General features: G+C 32.8%; 1 non-coding gene across 1 annotated transcript; it reads right to left on the bottom strand.

The window, feature by feature from the left end:
• Positions 1 to 6,868: 6,868 nt before the first annotated feature.
• On the bottom strand, positions 6,869 to 6,975 carry LOC133798940 (small nucleolar RNA R71). Its single transcript, XR_009876156.1, has one exon. It is a non-coding gene; the product is annotated as a small nucleolar RNA R71 (small nucleolar RNA).
• Positions 6,976 to 16,108: the final 9,133 nt, after the last annotated feature.

The raw sequence follows: 16,108 nt of genomic DNA, 5'->3' as shown, positions 1-16,108 counted from the left end.
GCACTTTTTCTAACTTAACTTAGTTGACGAGTTCTCACCGTCAGTAGTTACATTTTCAAGTTATTTGACTTTTATTACAGTTTATCTACACTTTTAACCTAAAACCTCGATTAGCGAGTTAATCGCACGTTTATAACTCACTTAGTAACGGCTCTAAGCAAGTAGGGCGTTACACCGATGATCCGATCGCGGTGCTGGGGGTTTTCTGGAACATTTTGTCTCTGTGAACCTGTCCCAACCCCTCCTCGTGGATTGCCATGGGAATTCCTAGGGACTTGTGAATGAGGCACCGAATTTGGAGTTGCAGTTCTAACTGACTGACTGACATGCTGATGACCCCTACGAGGGCCACTGGGTTGAGGATTCTCGTGATCTCGCCCTGTAGGTATAGAACTTGGGGTGGCAGTTTTGAATGATCAACTTTGTTTGGATCGATTATTCCTGTGGGACTTGTGAGACCCACTTTTCCTCTTTCCGACATTGTAAGAGGGGGTAACCGAGCCAAAACTTGCTCAATCTGCCTGTTTTCCATAGCTAGATGGCTTCTCAATTGCATGTTTTCCATTTCGAAGGCAGTTTGGATTTGGATTTGGTGGCAATGACGTCGAACTCCCAGTGTCGCCGTGACTACTGATTACTTTCCCAGACGTTGTTGGATTTCAGGGCCAAGCTCGTTCGAAACAGTGGTATGATGGATCTCCTGCCCCCCATGTTGTTCTATCTCATTATCGTGCATTGAACAAGTGAGCACCATGATGAGATTCGACTGAGATTTTGATAAAGCACTAATTTTCCTCTCAATGAAAGCACCAAACTATTGACGAGGTTTTTCACCAACAGTGTGTTAAGATATAATAAGGTAGATTAGTGCTTAATAAACCGTAATGAAAAATAAATGATTTCACTCAAGAACACCGAACTTTTACGTGGTTCAGTGGTTAAAATCCACCTAGTCCACGAGTCTATATTATTGTTGTTTCTTTGTCTATTTTGGCAAAGTTTCGGTATTATAGAATAATTGTCCCTTTCCCTATCCAATATTCCTACAATTTATAAGGGAATTCCATGGACATGTTTGGGTAACTGCATGAGTCAATCATGCATTTACATAATTATTACATTTAATAAATATATTTCCCATTTATATTGGGATATGATTTGATCACAAAGTAAATATTCTCCTAATATTTGGGATATTAAATATGACAACTTGGTCATAAATAAACGTATAAAAGGACCCCGAGTCTCTGGGGATCCGCGGGTATGCAATATACTAGAATAACCACGAGCTGGATATCTCCTTCAAGCTCGTGCTTCGACAGCTATTTTAATATTCTGAGCTCGCGCTTCACAACCTTCGTATCTCTTGCTCGAGTTATACCCAGGACGCCTAATACCACGTGTGACCACATGAAACTTGAGCTGTCCACGTGGATAATAAGCAGATATCAGTCCCATGTTATTTCTCCTACCCGAGCTGAGTGAATGAACTCGGGCTGAAATTAGGGTACAACATATTCAAATACACAATTGATAACTCTACAAAATAGAGTTATTTTACCATCTTTTATATGCTAATTGTTTGTTAGTTCTTAAGTTTTAGTTAAATTATTAAGTTTTTAAGTAAATTTTGAATTTATTAGTCTTATCATAATTTTATATATTTTTGTGTGTTTTTATAGATATTTTATTATAATTTATTGTAGTTTAAATTATTTGAAATTAATATCGTTAAGTACGAAGTAAAAAGATGAAATTTTGAGCTTAAGTGTTAAAGTAAATTAAGTTTTAATTAGTATTTTCAAGGAACTTATGTTGTATATTTTATAATTGAAAATATTTAGTTTTAATTTAATTTATGTTTATTTTATAGGGAATACTTTTGTATTTTTGGGCTCTTGAAAAACAAGAGCAATGAAGGAAAAGAAAAAGACATAAAACTAAAAGAAATAAAGCAAAATATGATATTTTTGAGAAAGGAAAGCAATTGCCTCATGAAGCCTAGCTGCCTGCCCACCGAAGTCCCAAGCCCAAGCAAAGCTCCCCCTCCATCCTCGGCCCAGATCTTCCTCCTCAGCAAAGCTCCACAAGCCTTCCTCCAGCCAGGCCCGTCTGCTTCAGCTTCCCCTCTCCAACCGAAGCCCACGCCAGCACCCCTTCAGCCAGGCTCTTTTCCTTCACCTAGCCCAAGACACCTAGCCCAGTCGCCTGAACCACCTACCCAGCCACCCAACCAGCCACCAACAACCCTCTTGAGCCCACAATGTGTTTTTGTCCCCTAGGTCCAAAAATGCCAACTTTTTACCTATTTTTTCCACATATTTCACCACAAAAATCATCATTACACCCTATAATTTACCTCTACATGCCATATTTACTTTGTTTAATTAATTTGTTCAATTTAATTAATTTAAGTTGATTATTTTAATGCTCTAATTTTGGCTATAAATATGGAATTTCAAGACCATTTTGGGGTGCTTAATTTTTGGGGGTAACCTTCTTCTTTCTACCATTCTCTCTTCCATTTTGGTGTTTTTCAAGAGCATTTTCAAGTATGTATTTTGTTTATTTTGTAATTTCTATTCTAGTTATGTGCTTCTAATCTTTTCATAAGATTATTAAGATCATGATGAAGCAACTTGTAACTAAATAATATTTATGTTGTATGTTGATTTCTCTTGTAATGCAACAAAGTTTATGGATTTTTCTTCTTCATATATGTCTTTCATCTTTAATGTCTGTAGAGTCCCAAAATTTTACTTAGCTAGTTAGACAGTAGTAGTAGTTATAGTATGTTTATTACTGTGGATTTTGGGTTCAAGACGGGACTTAGTTGAACACTCGAAGCAACACTTATAGATTTTATAAGATTAACCTATAGTTTAAGAATATTAATTATAACATAAGGTTTTATTAATATAGCTGATTATAAAGATGTCATTTATTATACTATAAGGTTTAGATAGAATTAATAAGATCATGACCCTTGTCGTGTGCATGGTTATTTAAGGATTTGACTATAGTTTAAATAGAAAGAAAGTTATAGAAAATTTTAGAACCTTCCAAGACCATTAAGAGCATGACATTTGTCACAACCTTGTTTATTTGGGGATTTAAGCATTTTTAAGTGGATAATTCAAAAATAGAGATTTCTAGAAGCTCTAGACCCTTCCAGAACTTGCTGGAATCTCGTATTACTCAGTCAAACCTGATTAATCAATTCAATTATGCTGAAAAGGTGTAATTACGTGTTTAATATATTCACGTATGTCGATATATTACAGTTTAGGAGTCGATGTATCGCCACACGGGGAATACGAAAAACACGTCAACTTCGCACAAACGAATCGACGAGCACTCGGGACATAAGCCCAGGCAATATATCACCTATGATGGATGATATATCGGCGCTAGGGCCATATATTCAAACGTTTATGAAACCGAGCTTGTTTCATTCCTTAATCTCTTGACCAACTTCTGAACGTTTTGATCGAGTCTTCAGCACTTGCTGAATGAATATTCAAATGTTTTTCAATTAATATTCACTATTTTTATTCAAGCTAAAAGGAGATCTTTTCACTCCTTGAACTCTATAAATAGGACCTAGTACCCAGCCATTTCTCTCATTCTTCAAGCTGTGTTCAGAGCCTTCCAGCTGTTAATAGTTCTTTAGAGTGATAAACACTTGGGTTGGGGTTAAAGCTTTATCATTTTAAGCTTTATAAACACTTGGGAGGTAAGATAAATAGTGTGTTTCCAATATCAAGGTGTAGTTCGTTTCTAGTACATTCAAAGGTATTCCTAATCTTAAGTTCATTTTTGAATGTTTCTTTAGTTTCCTTTAGTTTTCTTTACTCAAATCCTAACTCGTTGTTTTCCATTCTTAGTTAGGTATATAAGTTCTTTGAACTTAAGGTTTCATTTCGGTAAGCTTCTTCTTGGTGGTTTAGTTATTTTCTCTATCATCTTTTTCTTTAAGAATACTCACATTCTTATTGTTGGTTTTAGGAGTGTTCCAAATCTCATCCTTATTCTCACATATCCCGATATTGGTAAGGAAAATAAGATAGAATTTTATATGTTTATATGATATGTTAGGCTTATGTTATGTTATGTTTACATTATGTATAGTATATAGACCTTGAGCATATGACTTGTCTAGCTAGCAAGCCCCAACAATTTATGGGCATATGACTTTCTTTGCTAGCAAGCCCCACAAATCTATGGGCATATGACTTGCTTAGTTAACAAGGCCCTTTGGTTATGATGGCCATTACAGTTTAGTATATGTATATGATATAGTTTTATGTATATGCTTATATGTGTTAGTAGATTTTCTTTGTTGGACATTAGGCTCACTCCTTTATTTTTAATGTATGAAGGAAAATAGATATGGTGGCGCAAGGGTTCGTAGTAGCTTGGTTTGTGTATTAAGGATGAAGGGATTCAATGGACTGCATGACGATTCGAGGACGACGTTAATTTCAGTCACTTTTTAATTATGTTTTTATGTATTTTTCCGCACTTAGTTTTGTAAACAATTTCCTTTAGTTTAAAGTTATGTTTTACTATGAAACAATGGGATCCCATACCCCGCTTTATGTATTTCAACTTTTACTTTAGAGTTTTTAATAAAGTTGTGAATGTTTCTTATGTATGTTTTCTCGGAAATAGTGTCTATGTATAGTAGTTTTAATGGTCCAAAGTCTTAGAATTAGTTGGGTGATTACTCATTACAATGTCTCATCTTTTGAATTGTTAGATAATATGCACTTTGTTCTTCATTTTGCAAAACATGATATTCTTTGGGTAAGATGTGTCATTAAATTGAATACATCCAATGCTTAGAACAAAAATATTATGTTTTGCTTTATAAATAATGTTATTTGATTTTTTTTTTTTGTTTCATTAGGTTGATTCACATTAAATACTTTGACATTATACTTTTTGAAAAGTGAAGAAAAATCATATCTTTTTAGAAGTAATTTGTGCTTAAAATTATAAATCTATTTGGAAAATGATAGTTTGACTTATTTTAACTATCACTAAAACTTGGGAATCAATATACTAATAAGTATTATTAAACTTACATTTTGTGAATTCTAGTATCTTAATAATCTTTTCTTTTAACACTTATTTTCAAATCATTATTGGTTTATTTTTATTCTCTTAAATAACTTTATTTTCAATTTTTTATTTTATGTTCATAACTTTAAAACTCATCAATCTTTGGAGCTAGGTTAGAATTTATTAATTTTGGTTTAAAATAGTTTTCTTTTTTATTTTAGACAACTCCTTTGGGTTCAACATCCTTGCTTACACAATCACTATTCTATATGAACGATTCGTGCACTTGCGATATAAATTTTTAAAACATACCCGTTTTGGGTCCATCAAGTTTTTGGCGCCGTTGCCAGTGAGTAGCAAGAAAAGAAACGAAATTTATCTCTAGGTTAGTGAATTATTCTACTAGTTATTTTAATTTTTGCACTTAAAAAAATATTATATACAAAAATAAAAAAAATATATTTAAAACTATAAAAACTAAAAAAAAAAGATAAAAAGAAAATTTGGGACGGTTCTACCACCCATAAAAAAAATTACTTACATATTTATATTTATTATTTTTTTTAGTTGACGACACTTGTGCCTTTTATCTATCTTTTTAATATTTATAGTTGATGACACTTGTGCCTCCTAATTTTGTTGTAATTTAGTTATAGTTTTTATTCCTTGTATTTCTTTGTTAGTTGACGACACTTGTGCCTCCTAACTTTTGTTGTAATTTTCTTTATTTATCTTGTTGTAGTTTTTATTTTATTTAATTTTTGCAAGTTACTAGTTTATGACAATTTTGCCTCCTAGCTAGTTGATGGCAATTTTGCCTCCTAGTCTTTTATCTTATGTTTTAGTTGATGACTTGTGCCTCCTAATTTTTACCTTATTTTTGTTATGGTTGATGGCATACTATGCCTCCCTGCTCTTGCCTAATTTTTATAATCTTATTTAGTTTTACCTTATTTTTCTTTGTCTTTTATCATAATAGTGTGTAATTGTGAAAAAATACTTGAAAAAAAAAAGAAGCATAAATCTTGTCCTTTCACCATAAGCAATTTTCGCTTAAAGGAAATTTGAACAAAATTCATAATCCGCCTCTACTAATTAACTTCGGGGAGTTGTTAGTAGTGTGTGAGTAAGTGGAATCAAATAGGTATGGGGACAAGTAAACCATAAAAATTATATTGTTGTGAAATCTCTAAAAAATTCTAAGTATGCTTTGTGGTTGCGGTTTTAACTGGTCTTCCACATGAGAAAATTATTTGTTTGAGATCATTTTTGTTGCCTTATTTGTGAAAATTGTATGCATCATTGGTAACGTAACTCTAAAAATCGATTAGTAAAAAGACACTTATCTTTGTTTGAAATTGAAAGTATTAGTAAAAATTTGAGCATCATGGAACCAATTGCTAATACTAACAGAAATCTTGTTGATGAAAATGTTGTGCCTGAAAAAACATTGCTTGAGTATTTTGCACCAATTTCATCTAATGCTCCTTCATGTATTGTTCTTCCTACAAATTATGCTACCCATTTTGAGCTTAAATCATCAATCATTCAATTATTGCCATCTTTTTATGGGTTAGATAGAGAGGATCCTTACATGCATATCAAAGATTTCTTAGAAATTTGCTTAACATTTAAATTTCAAATTTTTTCTAATGAATCGGTCAAACTAAGATTATTCCCTTTTTCATTAAAAGACAAATCAAAAGCTTGGTTAAATTACCTTCCCACGGGGTCTATAACTACATGGGATCAACTTTATAATAAATTCTTGCTTAAATTTGTTCCTATGTCTAAAAATGATAGTCTAAGGAGAGAAATCTCTGAGTTTTTTCAAAAAGATAATGAAGAGTTTTATGAATGTTGGTAAAGATTTAAAGATTTATTATTAAATTGTCCTCATCTTGGTTTTAAAAAATGGAGAATTGTAAAATATTTTTATGATGGTTTGACTCCCTCTAGTCATCAAATGATTCAATCTATGCATACTGGATTTTTTTTTAAAAATTTCAAGGAAAAGAGGCTTGGGACGCCCTTGAAGATTTATCTGTCAATTCACAATAATGGAATTATTTTGATCCTAGGTCTAGGTCAACTAATTCACCAAAAAGAGGAGGAATGTATGAATTAAAAGATGAATTAGACTTAAGAACATCCTTAGACAAATTAGCGAGAAAAGTAGAAGCTTTAGCCATAAGCCAAACTGTAAATTCTCCAATAAAACCAAGAAAATATGTTTGTTCTATATGTTCTAGTCCTTGCCATAATGCCCAATCATGTCCTTCCTACCAAGAAGCCTTTTCTGAGGAGGCCAATGCTCTTCATGCTTATGGGAAACCAAATGATAGCCCATTTTCATCCACTTATAATCCAAATTGGAGAAACCATCCAAACATTTCATGGAGACAAAACCAACCTCAAATGAATCAAGGGCACCAATACAACACTCAAAACCAAACTCATGCCCCACAAAATCAACCATATCATCAACAAAGGATACCTTCCTTAGAAGATACTTTACAACAATTTATGCATTCCACTCAACAAATCCTACAAAATCAGTCTTAATCAATTACCAAACCCGAGACACAAGTAGGACAACTCGCTACTGCTTTAGCTGATAGAGAAAAAGGAACATTCCCAAGTCAACCTATCCCTAATCCTAAAGGTCAATATGAGATAGGAAAGTCTAGTCATAATGTAGAAGTCAAATCAATTTCAACTCTTAGGTCCAGAAAGAACATTTTCAAACCTGATTACATACCCGAGATTGAAAAAGAAAAAGAAAAGAGTCAGCCTTCTGGTTCTAATGCCAATGACTCTTCAAACAAGGAAACTCCAATCCATCATTTCATTCCAAAAGCCCCATTCCCACAAAGATTACTTCCAATAAAAAAAGGCAGCCAATATAATGACATCTTAGAAGTTTTTAAACAAGTTATTATCAATATCCCTTTCTTAGATGCCATTAAACAAATTCCTGCCTACTATAAATTTTTAAAGGATCTTTGTGTAGAGTCCAAGAACTTTACTTAGCTAAGTTAGATAGTAGTATTATAGTAATTATAATATTATCTCTATGACTGAGGATTTTTGGTTCAGACCGAGATTTATTTGGACACTCATAGTAGTACTTGTAGATTTTCTAAGTTTAACCTATAGTTTAGAAATATTAATTTTAACTTAAGGTTTGATTAATATGACTGATATTGAGGATAATATTTATTATACTATAAGGTTTAGATAAGAACCAATAGGATTTTAAGCACATGTTATGTATGGGTGATTAATGATTAAGTATTTTGAGGATTAAATTTAATAAGGGTAAAATTTGAATGCTCTAAGGTCAGTCAGCAGTTTTGAATACGTTTGAGGGCTTAGTCAAGGCTATTTACTCAATTTGAATTAAGCTAAAAATGTGTAATTTCATGTTTAAATAATTAGCGTATGCCGATATATCGCAGCTATAAGGGGCGATATATCGCATCACGTAGATACGGAAAACATGAAACGATGCACGTTTGCCTCGGGCATAATGGTACAGGCGATATATCGCCTATAGGGGGCGATATATCGCCTCCTTCAGCATATTTTGAATGTTTTTGAAATCATTTTCCATTCAACCCTTCAACCTTTTGATAAGTCCAGCATCTTTTTGAACGAGTCTTCAGCCTTTGTTGAACGATAATTCAAATTATTTTCACTTAAAAATCCATTATTTTTATTCAAGTTAAATTAAGATCCTTTCATTCCTAAACTCTATAAATAGGACCTAGTACCCAGCCATTATTCATCTTTTGCTCTAAGTTCAGAGGCTGCAAGTTGCTAGGTGAGTGTGAGAGTGTAAACACTTAGGTTGGGAATCATAAGCTTGATCATCATAAGCTTATCAAACACTTGGGGAAGTAAGGTTTCATAGTATTTTGGTTCGAGGTTTAGATTGGTCTTACAAGTCTTCTAGGTATTTCCACACCTTAGTTCATTGGTATTATTTTATTTTAAGTTCTCATAGTCTTCTAATCAGCCTTCTAACCGTTTCTTATTTTGGTTAGGAAATCTAAGAACTTGCACATAAGTTTTTGGTAAGTATTTTCTCAATGGTTTAGTCCTTCCATTCCTTTCATTTCTCTTCTTCACTATACTCACTCTTTTTCAAATGGTTCTTAGGAGTGTTCCAAAGTTCCAACTCTGTCCTCTTATCCCGGTATTTTGGTAAGGAAAATAGGATAGAATTCATATGTTATATGTTTTATATGTTATCTTATGTTTTTATGTTATGAAATGTGTTATGTTATGTATGTTTGTAGGCTTGGGCATATGACCCATATGACTAACAAGCCCCTAATGGATTATGGGCATATGACCTGCTTAGCTAGTAGGACCCCACTAATCTAATGGGCATATGACTTGTTTAGTCTATGGGACCCCAAGTAATAATGGCCATTATAGTATGTGTATGATATAAGTGTTATGTTATGTTTTTATGTTTCCTATGAAATTTATGTATATGAGCTATGTGGTAGATTTTCCTTGCTGGGCATTAGGCTCATTCCTTTTTGTTTATATGTGCAGGGAAATAGCTATAGTGGCGGGTAAGATTCGTGGATGCTTGGGGAATGTGTATCGGTGATGAATGGATTCAAGGAGTCGAGAGTTCGATTTCGAGGATGTAGTCTTTTATTTATGGTTTATGTGTATTTTTTCGCGCCTATTTATGTAATCTCTTTTCATTTCAATTAAGATATGTTTTCTTTTTAAAACAATGGGATCCCATATCCTGCTTTGAGTTTATGTAAGTTTAAACATTGGTTTTTACAAGTTTTTAATAAAGTATTATCTTTTTCACTTGTAAGTTCTATTAAAGATTAGGGTCTATGTATAGTTTTCGTTAATGGTCCAAAGTCTAGAGTAGATGGGTCATTACACTTTGTACTGTTAAAAGAAACACTAATGTTCCTAAAAATGTGTTTTTAACTGAACAAGCTAGTTCCATTATTCAATATAAGAGTATTGTTAAATATAAAGATCTTGGGTGTCCCACAATTTCATGCATTATTGGTGATCATTTTATTAACAAGGCTTTACTTGATATGGGTGCTAGTGTGAATTTATTGCCTTATTCAGTTTATAAGCAACTTGGTCTTGGTGAACTAAAACCTACCTCTATAACTCTTCAATTAGCCGATCGTTATGTGAAAATTCCTAGAGGCATTATAGAGGATGTTTTGATAAAAGTTGATAAATTTTACTTTCCTGTTGACTTCATTGTTCTGGATACTCAACCTGTGGAAAATATGCATGCTTAAATTCCTATCATTTTAGGTAGACCATTCTTAGCTACATCTAATGCAATCATAAATTGCCGTGATGGTGTTTTGAAATTATCTTTCGAAAATTTGACTGTTGAATTGAATGTATTTAATGTTGCTAAATATTTTGAGTGTGAAGAAGTGCACGAAATTAACATGATAGATAATATTTGTGAAGATGATGGAAATGACTTACTTGACTTTTGTGAAAAATACTTTTGTATGAACTTGCATGTTGATAACTCTAATGATGATGTGAATTCTTTGCTAGAGTCTATACCTTTAAATGAAACCAAAGTTGAACCTTTTTCACCCTTAGATCATGTTCAATCAATTTCCGAGTCTCCAAAGTTAGACCTTAAACCTTTGCCAGAAAATTTAAAATATGCTTTTCTAGGAGAGTCTGAAACCTTACCTGTTATCATAGCATCCATCTTAGATAAAGAACAAGAAGATAAATTGTTAGATGTCCTTAGAACATAAAGAAGCCATAGGTTGGACCATTGGAGTCATTAAAGGAATTAGCCCATCTTATGCATAGAATCCATCTAAAAGAGAATGCTAAAACCTCTTAGGAATTTCAAAGAAGGATAAACCCAAATATGAAAGAAGTAGTTAGAGAATAGGTCATAAAATTGTTAGACGTAGATATCATTTACCCTATTTCTGATAGTCAATGGGTTAGTCTAGTTCAAGTTGTGCCTAAGAAGTCTGGGATCACAGATGTTGAAAACGAAAAAAAATGAATTAATCCCTACTAAAGTACAAACGGGGTGGGGAGTGTGCATAGACTATAGAAAGTTGAATAATGTTACTAGAAAAGACCATTTTTCTATTACCATTTATTGATCAAATGCTTGAACGTTTAGCTGGCCATGCATATTATTGCTTTCTTGATGGGTATTTAGGATATAACCAAATCCCCATTGCCCCAGAAGATCAAGAAAATACTACTTTTACATGCCCTTTCGGAACTTTTGCCTATCATCGCATGCCTTTTAGATTATTCAATGCACCTACGACTTTTCAAAGGTGTATGATTTCAATTTTTTCTGACATAGTTGAAAGATTTCTTGAAGTGTTCATGGATGACTTTTCTATATTTGGTTCTTCTTTTGATGAATGTTTGCAGCATCTTTCACATTTTTTAATTCGTTGCAAAGAAAAACCCTTGTGCTTAACTGGGAAAAATGTCATTTTATGGTTAAAAAATGAATTGTTTTAGGTCATGTAATCTCATTTGAGGGAATAGAAGTTGATAAAGCTAAAGTTGATCTTATTTCAAAACTTCCCCCACCTAAAACTGTGAAAGAAATTAGATCATTTCTAGGCCATGCCGGTTTCTATATAAGATTTATAAAAGACTTTAGAAAAATTTCTTGGCCTTTATGCAATTTACTTGGAAATGAAAATGCTTTTATCTTTGATAATAATTGCCATGTTGCCTTTGAAAAATTAAAAAATTTGTTGACTACTGCACCCATTATTCGACCCCCTGATTAGAAAATACATTTTGAAATAATGTGTGATGCTTCTGATTATGCTATAGGTGTTGTCTTAGGACAAAGACTTGAAAAAATACCTCATGTAATTTACTATGCTAGCAAAACTTTATATGATGCTCAATTAAATTATTCCACAACTGAGAAACAACTGCTTGCTGTTGTTTTTGCATTGGAGAAATTTAGATCTTATTTGTTAGGGTCTAAAATTATTGTCTATTCTGATCATGCTGCATTAAAATATCTCTTGTCGAAAAAAGATGCTAAGTCTCGTTTGATCCGTTGGATCCTGCTTTTACAAGAATTCGACATAGAAATACGTGATAAAAAGGGATCTGAAAATGTTGTTGCTGATCATTTATCTAGACTAGTTGTTGAAACTATACATGACTCCACTCCTATCACTGAAACTTTTCCTAATGAACAATTGATGCATGTTTCTTCATTGCCTTGGTATGCTGATATTGTTAATTATTTGGTCACTAAAGAAATGCCATCTTATTGGTCTAAGCATGATAAATCTAAATTTTATTCTGAGGTGAAAATCTTTATTTGGGATGATCCTTACTTATTTAAATACTGCCCTGATCAAATAATTAGAAGATGCATTCCAAATTGTGACAAATCTAAAGTCATATCTTTTTGTCACGATCATGCATGTGGAGGGAATTTAATGGTAAGAAAACATCTGCTAAAGTTTTACAATGTGGTTTTTATTGGCCTACTATCTTTCATGATACATATGTTTATTGTAAAGCTTGTGAACGTTACCAAAAGTTAGGAAGTTTAACTAAAAGAAACATGATGCCTTTAAATCCTATTCTTATTAGTGCCATATTTGATGTTTGGGGCATTGATTTTATGGGACCATTTCCTAACTCTTTTGGTAATCTTTATATTCTGGTTGGAGTTGATTATGTGTCTAAATGGGTTGAAGCTATTGCATGCCACACTAATGACCACAAAGTTGTGCTTCGGTTTTTGAAAGAAAATATATTTTCCAGTTTTGGTTCACCACGCGCTATCATTAGTGATATCGGTACACACTTTTGTAATAAGCCATTTGAATATTTGATGAAACAATATGGCATTACGCATAAAGTCTCAACACCATATCACCCACAAATTAGTGGTCAAGTCGAAGTGTCTAATAGGGAAGTTAAGCACATTTTAGAAAAAAAATGTGAATCCAACTAGGAAAGATTGGTCCTTAAGACTCATTGATGCATTATGGGCGTATCGTACAGCGTACAAAACGCCCATTGGCTTGTCACCCTACAGACTTGTGTATGGGAAGGCGTGTCACTTACCTGTTGAGTTAGAACATAGAGCCTTTTGGGCTATAAAGCAATTAAATTCTTCTTTAGACAAGGCAGGTGAGAAACGAAAGCTTCAACTAAATGAACTAGAAGAAATTAGGAATGATGCATATAACTATTCAAAAAAGTATAAGGATCGTATGAAATTTTACCATGATAAAAATATTTTGAGAAAAGATTTTTCTCCAGGTCAGAAAGTCCTTTTATACAACTCTCGTTTGCATTTATTCCCAGGAAAGTTATTCTCTAGGTGGTCCGGTCCTTACATTGTTCGTATTGTTTTTCCACATGGAGCTATTGAAATTGAAAATCCTAAAAATGGTGATATATTTAAAGTTAATGGACAAAAATTAAAACCATTTTTAGAATTAAGAACTGATGAAGTTGGTGAAATCCTCCTTGAGGACCTTGTTTACCAAGCTCTTTGATACCCATTGATCTTGATAACTTATGTTTTATTTGTTGTTTTTTTTATGTGTGATTTAATTTTTGTTTGTTGTATCTTTTACTCTCTTGGCGATACACCATATCGAGGTATGACTATTCTAAATTCTAGCCTCTTTTACTTTTCAAATTATAATTGTGTTTTAACACATTGAGGACGGTGTTTAAATTAAGCTTGGAGGTATCGAGTTTATATGGTTATTATCATTAAGGAGAGTATGTTTTATTGTGTTTATGTTTTGTGTTGTTTTTATTGTTTATGTTTTGTGTTAATTTTTGTTTTGTTGTGTTTTGTGTAGTTTGTTTAAAAAAATGAAACTTTATTAATTTTTGTGTTGTTTTATCTTATTAATTTTTTTTATATATATTTGGTGATATTTTTCATTTTCAATGATAAAAATCTTGATTAAGTTTGAATTTAATTCTCTTAAAAATATGAATAATTTTTAAGCTTTGTCTTTAATTATTAGGTCAATTTTGCTTGTAAAGAAAATTACATTTTTCATAATAAGAACACTTTCATTTCCTATAAGTTTAAGTAAAAAATAATTTTAATGAAAAACTTTTTTTAAAAAAGAAAAATTGACAATTTAATTAATTACATAAGCTTAACGATTATTCATAATAATTTTTATAATTATTTTCATTTTGCAATTTTTGAGAAATTCCTTTTTAGATCACCAATATAAAAAAATGTGTGTTTTAATTTTTCTTTTGCTTGAGGACTAGAAAAACTTTAAGTTTGGGGGTGTGATAACTCTACAAAATTGAGTTATTTTACCATATTTTATATGCTAATTATTGCTTAGTTCTTAAGTTTTAATTAAATTATTAAGTTTTTAAGTAAATTTTGAATTTATTCGTCTTGTTGACCCTCAAATTGGTCAACGACATGGAGTCGGATCAACGATAGAAAATGAGAGGGAAACAAGAAGATATTCAAATGGAAAATAAACGATTTATAGTGGTTCGGCCCCTATTAGATGGTAATGACATACATCCACTTAGTGTTCTTATTGATATTGAATCCCAATACTGTGATCAATGAACTAGGGTTCACGAGTTTCACAAGCCTTGGGAAGATTACAATTTTGGTGAATAATCACACTATATTCTTCTCTTAGAGTTCCAAGATCAAAGGTTTTAAAAGTCCCTTCCTTGAGCCCTTTTATTCTTATTTATAGGCTCAAGAAGGTTACATGGGCTGATGGGCCTTAATTACAATTAAGATTTGCGTATCAAGGTAATAAATGCTAATATTAAAAGATTGCATATCCAAAAGGAAGTAAATGAAAGTATGCAACCAGACTGGTCGCACCTAAGTGTGAGGCTTGATAAATCAATAACTCTCTGGTCGATGGTCGAACAAGATTCATTCACTTAAAGTTGTCACGTGCCTGCCATGTGTAGGTCAATATTGCCACGTCATCAGGAGGTGTTTTTGGGTAAACATTTGCCCCCCAAGTTTATTTTAGTGCGACCAGAATAAAGTAAACTTAGACAACCGACCTTTCGCATGCCTTGTCAAATCTGTCAGAGCCACCCATGCTCTCTCGAAAAAGGCAACCAATCATATCTTTGCAGTTTCCCAAAAGTGGTATGACAGCTATTACACTTACCCATGCCCTGGAAAGTTACCCCTTATGATTACCTAGGTAACTGCTCCTCGATCAATATAAATACCCTTTCAAAATCACTTTTTACTTTTTACTTTCCACTCTCTTCCTCAAGAACACTAAAGAATAAGGTATAGAAAACCCAGAAACCCAGAAACCCAGACAACCTTGACGATCCACGAAACTTCTGCCCAGCCGTCTGTCTTAGCATCTCTGAGACTTACTCCAACCTTCATCCAAGTAAGTTTCTCAAACTCTTCAGTCATTGAGATGCCATGAAATATATGTTTTATATCTCGAAATCTTGAATGTTCTTGAAAGAAACTGTTTTAGGGTAAATGGGTACATAGGTCTGAGCATGATAGGATAAGGAAATAACACTACATGAGACATAGGAATCAGTTTGGGCATTAGGATTACCAATTTAGGGCGCAAAATTGAAGTAAAAATTCGATTTTTAAGCATGTAGAAAAAACTGGGTTTTTCTCGCCCCAACTTAGAGTGGAAAAGTTTTTTCAGAAAAAATTTTCACTTCTGCTTTTCAATCCGTTTTCCAAACTGTTCGCATAGAATTTAGTGTTTTTGTAAGAATGTTGTTGGTCGTATAAAAGCTTAACTTTTATACATGAGCAACATTATTCCAACTTTACCACCTTCTTGGTCTTTTGGCCGCAGACTCTCATCTCCCCTTTTCTGTTCATAGATTTTCATGCAAGACCCGTGGGGAGGAGAAAGGCCAATCGATGACGACTTGCTCGCCCAGCTGCTTGAAGATCACGAACAACCATTGTTGCTAATCGCAAAAATTCCTTTTTCTCATAACCCTTCTAATAGACCTTCAACCAGTCCAATAA

This window comes from Humulus lupulus, chromosome 8, assembly GCF_963169125.1.
Source record: "Humulus lupulus chromosome 8, drHumLupu1.1, whole genome shotgun sequence".
NCBI lineage: Eukaryota > Viridiplantae > Streptophyta > Magnoliopsida > Rosales > Cannabaceae > Humulus > Humulus lupulus.
Note: the sequence above shows the minus strand (reverse complement) of the source record. Positions and strands in the feature narration are given on the sequence as shown.